General features: G+C 38.3%; 1 protein-coding gene and 1 non-coding gene across 3 annotated transcripts in view; one reads left to right on the top strand and one right to left on the bottom strand.

The window, feature by feature from the left end:
- CACNA2D1 (calcium voltage-gated channel auxiliary subunit alpha2delta 1) overlaps positions 1–12974 on the bottom strand; it is a 515558-nt gene that overhangs the window by 431010 nt on the left and 71574 nt on the right. The window lies entirely within an intron of this gene.
- TRNAD-GUC (transfer RNA aspartic acid (anticodon GUC)) lies at positions 9556–9627 on the top strand. Its single transcript has one exon. It is a non-coding gene; the product is annotated as a tRNA-Asp (tRNA).

Genomic DNA, 12974 nt, shown 5'->3' with positions numbered 1-12974 from the left:
TTGATTCAAGTTTTACATGACACGGGAGGCTTCATAAGGAAATGAAGACCTTCCACCCCCCAAAAAATGGTTAAACCTGAGTGTCTTTATGCTAGGTTTGATGAAGAACAGAAAGATATGATGGGACAAAGAATATGAGCTAAGTATAGCAAACTGGGGGAAACTTAACAGAGACCATTCATTCACATTTCTCTTTCTGCCCCATGTCTTCAGAGATACGGATGCTCCTTTCTCCCAGGTATAGGGAAGCAACGCTCACATGAGGGGAAGGTCACAAAGTCCTGCCTGCAGATGCCAATTCCCCAACGCCTTCAGCTTAAAATATTCAATAGGCTATGTAACCATATTTAGCCCATCCTGAATCCCATCTCTAGGACATGCTTCAGTAATCAGAAGAGTCACTTAAAGTTTATTAGATAGTTGTGTGGGGAGGTGGATAGAGGAGGCTTTCGACTAGTAGCTACTTAAAGTGAGATTTGAAGGACAAGTGGAATTTAAGAAAATCGAGAAGGGAAGGAAGAAACAACGAAGGCAGGGGGAATTTAAAACGTGGCATTGTCAGCAACCACAAGTAGTCTGTATGGCCAGAGTCCAAGGCTGTTCATCAAATGTATGGAATGGGGGCAGGAATGGTCAGGAAGAAATTCTGGCAAATAGTTGGCCAGACCCAGGGTCTTAAATAACATTCTGAAGCATTTATATTGTATCCTCAAAATAATGGAGAAATAATGGAAAATGTGAAGTTAGCGAGTAACAAGATTAAGGGTATATGAACATGATAAAATAATTTCTCTGATAGCCAAGTGGATGGTGGCTTAGAGGGAGAACAAAGAGTGAGGAGGGAGGGGCTAGATAAGATGGAAGAAATGAGGGTTCAAACTAGCTCAGTAGTAGCTAGTAGAGTAGAGAGGGAAACAAAAGGGAGACCAAGTAGAAGAAACCAGCTCAACAAAACTCTGAAGGATGGATGACAGGATTTCAGGTACTACTAGATTTAAATAGTGAATGGGAGAAAGGATTTGCAGATGACTCATGGAGTTCTTCAGTTAGACAATGATAGGACATTCTGTTATAGAAAGTATAAGAGGAAGAACGACTTAGAGGGGTATTGATGAGTTAGTTTTTATTGGTTCAGGTAGAGATGTTTTTGAAAGATTCACGTATAGAAACCCACTAGGCAACTGAATATACATAGATTTGAAGCTCTCAGAAGTTTCCATAGCATTTAAAGATCAGGTAGTTTCAAAGGACAAAGGTAAATCAGTGTATGACTCCCAAAGGAGAGTTTATAAAGGGAGAAAGAAAATACACAGCAGCTAGAACTCTGGAAAATAACACTGAAAAAAGAGACGGGAATCTGAGTAGTGGCAAGAAAGAAGGGAATCCAAGAACAATGGTATCACAAAAGCCAGGGAAGGTAAGAATATCCAGAGAGAGTCATCAAACAAGGTGAGAGAAATTTATCTATCTTATGTGAGGACAGTGAGAGAAGTGTGGAACCTAGGAAAAAAGGGACAACAAGGAGTGAGTGCTCCTTTTTGCTTTTTAATCGGAGAGATATAGGCATGGTTCCATGCAAAAGGAGAAAGGCACGGAGAGGAGACATCACAGAGAAATCTCAGGAGAGAACATGCAACTTACTGACAGGGCAAGGGCCTTCAAAAGACTCTAGATTCCTTCAGCTTTTTCTTGCTCACCCTCTATATTCCAAACATGATCGAGTGAAGGATGAGTGAAGAAATAAGCAGAACACAGGAGAATCCTAATCCACGGCTGGAAAGTAGGTTACTTCTTCCAGGGAGATCAAAGGGAAAACGTAAACGGTTTTAAGTAAATGAAAATAGCTACAACAACTCGATCAAAAACTGGAGACAGTTCTACTTATTCGTCTCTATTTTTTTTCTTTTTTGTAATAAAGTAGACAGAGTCATCGGTTCAGAGATAGGCAGGAGGTATTAAGGTAGGGTAGTTGAAAAGAAAAGTTGGACGTTTCAAAAGAACAATGACTGGAGAGTATTTAAGGACAAGCCCTATACTGGGGGTCACCAGTTTTCATCAGTACTAATCAGCATGACTGTGTGAATTTCTCCACCAGTACTAGGCTAAAGAGGGTGAGATGGGAGAAAAAAGGCATTCAGATGAATATGGGGCAGATACCAGCAGGTGGGAAAGATGGACAAGGAAAAGTGAACTGAAGGGCCTGAAAACTTTAAGATCTCTACTAATTCTAAATAACAAAGACTACCAAAAATATTCATTAAAATGTTACAGTATTATATTTATACACAACACTTATTTTCTAAACATTTTTCTTATGGAACCAAAAATGCTATTACAATATTTCTAGGAAAATGTGAAAATACTGTATTGCCAAATTTCAAATTTCTCATCATTTTGGGGGTTTGTAGGCTAATAATCTCATAAAAGAATATTCTGGAAGACTAAATGAAGAAAGTGGCCTGAACATATATCCCACATTTAAATCACTTGAATAAAAATATAATTTCTAAAAGAAAAAATTCTAAAAATCACTGAAATAAAATGAATTGCTCTCAGAAAGAAAGAAAGAAATATTACAAAATCTGAGCAGCTCAAAAAAAGTTGAATCAATGTATATCGGGTTATATAGATACAACAGAACTGGACTAACAGGTACACTGTTTCCATGAGAATATGCTCTGGATTTTCCAACTTGTGATGTCAGGAACATACTTACTCTGCTTGTTAGAAATGTAACTCCCTGACTTGAGCATGATATAGTCAGGAGAGTACGAATGCATGGTATTCATAGAGAAGAATGATGAGAAGCTCCAGAGACTGGGTATGCAGTCAACGCATGCAACAAAGCTACTTCCTATCTCTCTGCTCTCTCCCGTCTCCCAATTTTCCACTGCCTTTTGAAACCCTGGGGCTTCCCTGGTGGCGCAGTGGTTGAGAGTCCACCTGCCGATGCAGGGGACACGGGTTCGTGCCCCGGTCTGGGAAGATCCCACATGCCGCGGAGCGGCTGGGCCCCTGAGCCATGGCCGCTGAGCCTGCGCGTCCGGAGCCTGTGCTCCACAACGGGAGAGGCCAACAGTGAGAGGCCCGCGTACCGCAAAAAGAAAAAAAAAAAAAAAAAAGAGCCCTTTGAAACCCTGCGTTTCTCTAAGCTCCTACAATCCCAAAACGTCAATATCTCATGACTGCAATTGTCACCTGTACATACATAATTCCTACATTTGAGCTCCATTTCTGCCTTAACTACAGTTTTCTAGATCACTCCCTTTTGATTTTCCAGCCTTCTTTTTCAAAATATCTATAAAAATCTTCCCTGCCCATAGCACTAACCCTCTGTGTTCCTTCTTCTTGTTGGCAAACCATCTCCTCAGTCATCCATGATGGTCCATGTCATCAATTTCTTCATCATATCCCTCCTTCAATCCTTTGTAAAATAATAGTATCTCAGTGTTTTTCCCAGTACATACCTGAGAGCTGAATGCACTGAGACCTTATTTCATGCCAAACTTTTTGCCAAAGGTATTTAACATTCACTCTCCCATTCAGTCATCAGAAAAACTAGTGCTCACTTTTCATAGATGAGAAAACTTCAAGTTGAGAGAAGTTTAACAGCCCAGCCTTGTAGCTTCCAATTTTCTAAGCCATTTTACTTCCACCAACCTCACACATTTCCATGTGTGTCGACTGTCCTTTTCCACATTCTGCTTTGGCTCTATAACCCCTCTCCCTGAAATTAATCCTCCACCTCCATTGTGAATAAATTTCTCAACTACTCTAATGTCACCTTCACAGGCTCCCAAACTAAAAATGTCCTCTTCTAGCCACTAAATTCCAAAGCACTTTAATTGTGGTTTGTGTTTATTTTTCTGTAGCCTTTCATGATTAGATGGATATACTTTTACTCTCATTCATCACTGAATCCTCAATATTACAGTGCCTTGTATATAGTAGGCACACAGATATTTACTGAATAAATAGAAAAATGTATTGAAATAAAATGTAATTGCAGTATTGTTTTTTAAAATGCCCAATTATCTTTACTTAATGCATGCAGAGTAAATAATTTACTTACTAAATTTCCTCTTCCCTCCAAAATCCACATCAGAAAAAAATGAACGGCTGGACCCATGCATCTATAAACAGCACCCACATTTCAACAAGTAGAAGAACTTTTAAATGCGACTTAATACTTTAAAGAAATTTTAAAAAATCTGTATAACGCACACCTTGTAATTCTAAATCTCTCAAGTGGACATTGAATTTCATAGGAAAAAAATGAAGTCTTGTAATCCTTCTCTACCTCTACAATAACTCAGTACAGAGTCAAATAGCAGTATATGTTCCCAACTGTTTGATGATGTCTGCCGGCTCAGTGTACTTTGGAGAATTCTATACGAGATCTCTAAAAATTGAGGCAAATGCAAATATTGTATTGAGTAGTTGAGATAATCTTTTATATCTTTTACTTCACTTTACTGTACAGAAATAGCCCAAATTCTAAAGGCAAATAATATAAAATACTCAAGTTTTCACTAAATTTGAGAGAAGAATACTCGCCATGCAATTAATATTGTTCCTTTTTTTTTTTTTTTTTCTGCGGTACGCGGGCCTCTCATTGTTGTGGCCTCTCCCGTTACGGAGCACAGGCTCCGGACGCGCAGGCTCAGCGGCCATGGCTCACGGGTCCAGCCGCTCCGCGGCATGTGGGATCTTCCCGGACCGGGGCATGAACCCGTGTCCCCTGCATCGGCAGGCGGACTCTCAACCACTGCGCCACCAGGGAAGCCCAATATTGTTCCTTTTGAGGTTAGATTTGCCTGTAAGATGGCTTTCAAAAGAGTATTGCATAGTTCAGGAAACTATTTTAAAAAGAAGAAGAAGAAAGAAAGAGAGATGGTAATCCATTTCATTTTGCATGCATTTGAGGAACGTCAAATTGAGAACACCACAAATTACACCGTTTCATCTATTGTAAAGTGCAGCAGTTGAGTACAAAGTGTCAAGTCTGCATAGTTATCTATTTAATTGTTTTAAATGCTACAGAGAGAATTTGCCTTTTTACTGGTTATCATAACGGAGCCAAAGTGATAGCTAAGAAATATTACAATAGGTCCTACAAAGACTGTCCTTCCTTCCTATATCTCATGTAGTAAGTCCTCTGTCAAAAAACAATGTGTGGGGCTTCCCTGGTGGCGCAGTGGTTGAGAGTCCGCCTGCCGATGCAGGGGACGCGGGTTCGTGCCCCGGTCCGGGAAGATCCCACATGGCACGGAGCGGCTGGGCCCATGAGCCATGGCCGCTGAGCCTGCGCGTCCGGAGCCTGTGCTCCTCAACGGGAGAGGCCGCAACAGTGAGAGGCCCGCGTACCGCAAAAAAAAAAAAAAAGAATGTGTGAACTTCCTGCTATTAGTAAGAAGAGAGTATTAAAACAGACATGTTCCTTCCACATCCATCTTGAATTATCCCACTAGCAATTATCATAGAGACTAGAGCAAAAAAGGAATATAGTAGTGTGTATACGTCAATGCCAATCTCCCAATTTATCCATTCCACTCCCCCTTTCCCCCTTGGTAACCATAAGTTTGTTTTCTACATAAGAACCTACTGTATAGCACAAGGAACTCTACTCAATACCCTGTAATGACCTATATGGGAAGAGAATCTAAAAAAGAGTGGATATACGTATATGTATAACTGATTCACTTTGCTGTACAGCAGTAAATAACATTGTAAATCATCTATACTCCAATAAAAATTAATTAAAAACAATTTTTTTTAATAATAGGAGATACACAGAAAAGAAATGGGAATGGAAAAGAGCTGGAATAGTATGGGAATGAGAGGAGGAGAGGGAGAGGGAGAAGCCTGTACCCTTTGGGGCCCTTGTCCTAAAGCAATTCTCTGCCTATGCCACTATTTTTAAGAAATAATTTTATTTTTAACCCAAGGAAATCAGAGACATAGTTCTGCCCTGTGGACCTGGGAAAAAATAAAAATATCACAAGATCTAACAAACTGACCATTTCAATTGTGTTGATATATAAATAGTTATTAATAAATTTGAAGTAATAAGACCATGTATTTCAAAACTGTTCCACTTGCTATAAATATCCCATCAATGCCAAACTGCTCCCTTTTTTGTTATATAATAAACCACCCACAGTGTTCTTATAGTTGGGTAAAAAATAACATAAGTAAGCCAAAGATTTAGATAACCTAGACACACTATTTTGCTAAATATGCATTTCTTATAACATGGGTAACTCTATCATGAAAAATACTGTGTGTGTGTGCGTGTGTGTGTGAGTGAAAGGAACACTTGGTATCTACAATAAATCTAAAACTGCTTGTGAGATGGCTGTCATGCCAGTTACGTTAGCTCCTGAAATTATTCTCGATTTAAACCATTTTCAATAACACTGCTGCTGTTTTTAGAAAGCTGTTTAGACTTGTGAAATGCTTTAGTATTCCATTTGTGTCTAGAGTCAGTCCTGAAAGAAATGCAGAAAGGGATGTGATCATGCTAATCAGGGTGGAAAGGTAAAGTACTCGAGAGAAGAAGAAAAAAGGTTTTATCACTAAAAATCGGATTCTTATGCTGTTCGTGTTCCTCTGCCTTCATTTTCTGTTTGCTTTTCACTGTCGCGTGTGTGTGTGTGTGTGTGTGTGTGTGTGTGTGTGTCTGATCTGCTTTACAAATATACATAGTCATAATTCTCAAAGACCAAAGATTCTTCATGAGATCTGCCTTTCCCACCATCTCGGATTGATTTTTGTTTTATCCCAGCATTTTCGTTGTTTCTTTATTTAGTTAATTTTTTTTGTCTCAGCTGCAGCAATTTGCTGCCAGCTTCCAAGACAACAAATGAGCAATATACACTTTAGGGCTGATGTTAATGTAGTTCCCTGGATTAGCTAGACTGGGGGAGGGTTCTCATACAAGGGATCTGCTCCCTGGAGGCCTGGAGAGCTTTGGTTTTTAGGTCCACATCACCGTTAGTTACAACCTGCAGCATTGTCCCTCCAGCCTGGTGCCAAGGGAGGTGTCCCAAATGGCCACACAATCTGCTGCTGGTGTTTCTATGAACCAAATGGGTTGAATTTCTAATTGCACATTACATAACTTCCATTCATTTTCTTGAGGATCTTCTCTTTCATTGTTTACCTTATTTTTTCTCTGCCATTGCTGATAGTTCACAAAACATATTTTTGTCTAATTCAAGCATGTAAATATTACTTAATGTCATGATCAAATTTTCCTCATTCCTTTCTTCTCTGAATTATTAATTGTACATCCATAATATTTCCAATACTGCAAAATCCTCAATGCTTATTATGTTTGGATTCTGACTTAAATGCCCCATCTACTTCCCTACATAGATTGGTATCTGCAGTCAGGCCAGTTTAAGTGTTTCACAAACATGTCAGTTTTGTCATGTTATTTAATCACGTTTTCCACTAGCCTGAAATGACCTCTCTTAAGTCTCTTTAGGGCTTGAAAATCATTTTTCAAGTCTGTACTTCAGTTCCTTCTTCTGGGCAAGTCCTCAAGTGCTCAGAAATTTTTTTTCTAAGCTCCTAAAATAGATATAGCCTGTCCTACAAAACATCACACACGTTGTTATACTGTCTTACGTTAGTATTATTTTTTCCTAACAATACTTGCTTTCCTTGAGTGGATGGGTCACGGCTTCCAGTTCAGTATTCTGAGAATATCTAGCACATTTCTGGACATATATTAGATGCTCAATAAACAAGAGATAGCATCTATCTCACATCTATGTGCCAACAACTGTTCCAAACATGTTATGTGAAAAAACTCCAATTCTCACAAAAATTCTATGAGGCAGATACTATTATGAATCTCACTTTACAGACTGAGGAAACTGAGGCATAGAGAGGTTAAATTACTTGCCGAAGGTCACAGAATTAGTAAGTGGCAGAGCTGAGCATTTGCCCTTAGAAGCCAATAGAGTCTACCATCTTAATAAATGCTAATCAATATGAAACATGGCTTGCTCTCATCATTAAACCACCAGATTACCCCCAACACTCCTCTCATCCTAACTTACAAATGTCTTGTGTTTTCTATTTTATACACTTTCATAGGCCTGGGTTATAAGTCTGTTTCACTGATGTAAATAGAGGAAATGACAATTACCGAAGTCTTATTTTTACACAGCAAGAGGAAAGTTATAGTTAGAAAATAAGGATTTAAATACTGCAACTGAGAAAATCCAGGTGTTTTCTTCCTTAAAAGAAATATGCACATGATTATTTAATGCTACAATTTTTCCTCAAATTAAGTTTTCATCCAGATTATCAAATAAACAAGCACTAGTTGCTGTATTTACAAAACCATGAATTTGCTGCTTTCATTAACATAACATCATGGCATCCCCAGCATTAGGTACACAGCCACTGACTTTCATACTATACACTACACGGCACACAGATTTGACACAGAGTAGCAGGTCAGATGTAGAGTCAGCCCTGATGTGTTTTTAAATATAAAATATTCTGGAAGCAACATTTAATCCTTCAACTATGAATGGAAAATATGACTCTTTCGGTTGGCCTTGTGTTCATAACGCAGGTTCAAATACACAAACAAATGCAAGAATATAAAAGTCTGGGCCCAGACCGACTTGTATGGTGCTCATTTTAAAGATAGCTCATAGTATAGTTTGTCTGATAGCTATTCCAGGACAGAGTTTATTTATCGATCAAAAAGCCATCCATGCGAACGTGTTAACTCGCAAATTAGAAAAACAGTAACTCTCTCTGAAGACCGTCAGAAAGGAACATCTTAAAAGTACCCATTCTGTAACATTTTTATTCCTTTTAGTATTAACCACAGGATTCTAGAAAAATAGGAAAGGTCTTTTCAAATATAAAATACATTACAATTTAATTGCTTTCAACCTTTTTGTCCGCACAGACATGTGGTTCTCTTTGACGCTCTGCCTGAGCAGCATGTTCACTGCCCTTGTGCTCCCCTCCAATGGTCTGAGCGCACTAAGTAATCCAAGCAAAAGATTGCTTCTTGGATAGGAATTAGAGCCAGCTCCCCTTCCTGATCTGCTCAACAGAAACACAAAGCTAAACCACTGTTTTTAATCAAATAGTTTTTTCTCCATTAACATAGTGAACTTAACAATAACTGTGTTTTAAAATGAGTTTATGCTTACCAAATGGTGGAAATATTACAATTTTTAGCACTGTCAAATAACTCCTTGCAAAGACTGTCAGCCATTGGTGAGAAGTTTATATAAATGTTGAAGTACTACAGGAAAAGAAATCATTTTCAATTTTTTGGTCACAATTTCAAACTTTTATTTGAATTAATTTTCTAAATTATGTCATAATTGCTAATGTTTAAATAACAACATTATAAAATCATGACCTTTGATGTATTATATGTGGAAAAATAGACCGAAATCTAGGCAATTAAACAGAAAAAAATATCAGGGAGAAAAAGTTTGCACTTTAGCTAAATCCAATTGAAGCTTCTATGTCATGCATTTAGTAAATTTAAAAAACACTGTAGGGAGTTCCCTGGTGGTCTAGTGGTTAGGATTCAGCGCTGTCACTGCCGTGGCCCAGGTTCGATCCCTGGTCAGGGAACTGAGATCCCGCTAGCTGCGTGGCTTGGCCAAAATTTTAAAAAAAAAAAAAATTTTTTTAATAAAAATACACTGTAAAGCATGATTCATGTATATATAGTTACTTAGAAGTCCATTTTAAATACAAACTAAAAACATTATTCTAGTTAAAATAAATCTTTAATATCAGATAATTCACAATTCATAACAAAAAAATTAAAAATCAAAAGTCTTAGGTTATTTTCCTTTACCATGAAACAAATGACAAGATGATTACTGGAATGTAAACTATTTCTATAAATATGAAATAAGCATTTTAAAATACAATGGTCGATCTCTTCACAGAAAGACTCATTTGTGCTGTTATTTGTATCTTCCACATTTGAAATAATTCTTCTGCAGTCAGAAGGAAAGGCTTAGAAACTGATCTCATTCGGTCATTTTAGAAACAGGTATGAAGCATTTCACAAGCCCTGATGAAAAGAAGACAGGACTTCGGCTCGAGGGGCCAACTGTAAGACGGCAAGCCCACAGAACTCATCGTCTTTACGGAACAGGAAGGAATCACAAAGCAGCCAGCAACATGAATTAAACATCAACATTCCGAATGAACTGTTGCAGGCTTCTAATTTTTTTTTCATTAATAGTCATTCGGTCACATTCCTCGTGCTCCATTTAGAGCACACCCCAATGTGGATTTCAACAAGCAGTTTTAAAACAGACCACCCCGTTTAGTAATGTGAAAATCGAAAGATTTCTGAAGCCAGATCTGTGAATCATATGTGACTCAGCAGCCTCCCACAGGCCTGACATCCTGTATATTTTCCCTCAAAATGTTCCTTCTGTAAAAGAGAGGCTGAATGGACTCCCTTATGGCTACTCAGAAAATACAAAGGAATTTGAGGGCAAGCACTCCATTAGAATTCACGCTATCAGTTCTAGGTCACTGTAGTATAGGAAAAGAAAAAGCCCAATGCTGCATCTCTTGCTATCTGGAGAACTGTCTTTTCAACTATCCATGGTGTATTGCCTCCAAGTTCCACATCATGTTCTCCTATCTCTTGATCACAGCAGGGAAAAAGTAGCTTCACAGGCATTTACATCACCTTTGAACATCCTGCAAATGAATCTTTTTTTTTTTTTTTTCCCTGTGGTACGCGGGCCTCTCACTGTTGTGGCCTCTCCCGTTGCGGAGCATAGGCTCCAGACGCACAGGCTCAGCGGCCACGGCTCACGGGCCCAGCCGCTCCGCAGCTCTTCGCGGACCGGGGTACGAACCCGTGTCCCCTGCATCGGCAGACGGACTCTCAACCACTGCGCCACCAGGGAAGCCCCTTGCAAATGAATCTTTAACTGAAGTTATTTATCCAATTAATGCATGTAATAAACATTATTTTAGTCCTAGAATCTGCATATACCTCAGGCTTGCAGTCCACTTTCCTACTTAATGGAAGCTTTCCATATACATTACCCATAAAAAATTATCATGCCAATTCTCCAAATACTTCCTGGGGTAGCTGTTCATTATCTTACTAACAATCTTTTTGTATGGAGGCAAAACTGTTAGAAAGTTCTTCTGGTGCAAAAGAAATTGTGGTATATTTATCTTATAAATTATTAGGCAACTATCTAAAATAAGATCTACCTTTTATAACATTTCTATATTGCTTTTTAATGATCATTAACACTGTGGAATTTACAAGTAAAATTATAAAACTTTCAGAAAAAATTAGAAGCGTCTTGGACATCCAATTCCTAATGCCTAGCAGAAAACAATGGATGCAGCTGACTTAGTTGTGGCCATCTGACTGCCCTATTTTTGTCTGTGCTTACACTAAGATTTAAACAAAATGAAAAGAGTGAATAAAAATATATGCATGTAAAGGGCGAAGTGAGAATTTATGTCTTCTCCCTGCTATTAAAAAAAAAAAAAGAGGTACAATCAGCAACTAAGGGCAAAACAGGTGATAATGATTAATAAATATCCCATGTAAGTTTAGTATTTTTTCTGGCCAAATGGTAAGTTCTAGAACTTGGTTTGGGGTTTAGAAGCGGACTGGGTCTGGTTTCAGCCAGGTTCTTTGGACTATGGATATAAAGACGCTCCAACACAAGTGTCCAAAAGGAAAGCTGGAACCAAGAACCAAAGAAGTTGCCCACAGAAATAACAGTTCAAAGAGGCTAGATAAGAAGAGTAGAGAGCTCTAGGAAGAGAAGAGCAACTAGAGACAAGGATAGAGCAAAAGCCAAAAACAGCACATAATTTTGGATCAAAGGAGTAGCCCAACAATTTCAAAACGTGGTTAAGGACCTATCTATAGAACTCCTGTGTTCTTGTCTACCTGTGGATACAAAGGGAGCTGCTAAAAGCCCCAACTAGGCCATGAGAGAGACGGCCATGAAGGTTTGTTTAAAGAACTCTACTCTGTATATAATTTTTTACTCTGAGATCACAAAGTGCATCATGCAAAATGCCACTACAATGGGAAGTTAATTTGGTTTTCCTATTTCTTTTAAACAACTAAAGTTTAAGAAGTAAATATACCTATCTTTATATTAATGCCAGGGCACAAATTAGAACCTTATTCTTGACTCTCTATCAGATTCTTCCTGCTGGATTTCTCAGACAGGCCATGGAAATATCTTTGGATAAATTCAAGAACAGTATATATATTTTCCATCTAAAGCAAACACCTCTCTCAGGATTATGGTAAAGGTGTTCTCATTTCCAGCCAAGCTGGTCTTGTTCTCTATGTTCACTCTTCTGATTTGACAGAAGGGGAAGTTTACGGGACGAATGGGCAGGCAACAGAATTAATGGAAGAGACTCCATTATGCCCATCACAATATCTCTCCTCTTCATCAGAAAAATCCAGAGGAGTGCACAGAGCTGGGAAGCCCAGGGGAAATAACATGTTCCTGATTAACCAACTCTCCCTGAATTTATAACACAGCTGCCTGGTAGTATATAAGATTAAATGAAGAAAAATGAAGCAGAAGGAATTGAAAGAGATTCAATGGCCCCAAAGGAAAAGAACTCAAGAGAAGGAGCGAGGAAGAGGGACACATGGAAGTTGGGAGGAGTGAGGAGGAGAGTATAGAAAAAGAAAGGAGACTAAAAATAAATGCATATTTCTAAAAAATAATGTGGAGTTTCTCCTAAAAAGATGAAAATTTACTTTTGCACATCTGAAAATTTTTGACTCATTACCAAAAACTTTAAACAATGCACTATTTACTATCGTTCAAATAATCATTGAAACTTTTAAGATATACAATTAACAGTCCTATAAACTAAAATGATACAGCCTTTTTAATCCAGTTATAATGGAACATATGATTGCTTTGCTCTATTTCACATGGAATTGT

The sequence above is a fragment of the Globicephala melas genome, chromosome 9 (assembly GCF_963455315.2).
Source record: "Globicephala melas chromosome 9, mGloMel1.2, whole genome shotgun sequence".
NCBI lineage: Eukaryota > Metazoa > Chordata > Mammalia > Artiodactyla > Delphinidae > Globicephala > Globicephala melas.
The sequence above is the reverse complement of the archived record's forward strand: the minus strand, read 5'-3'. Positions and strand labels throughout refer to the sequence as shown.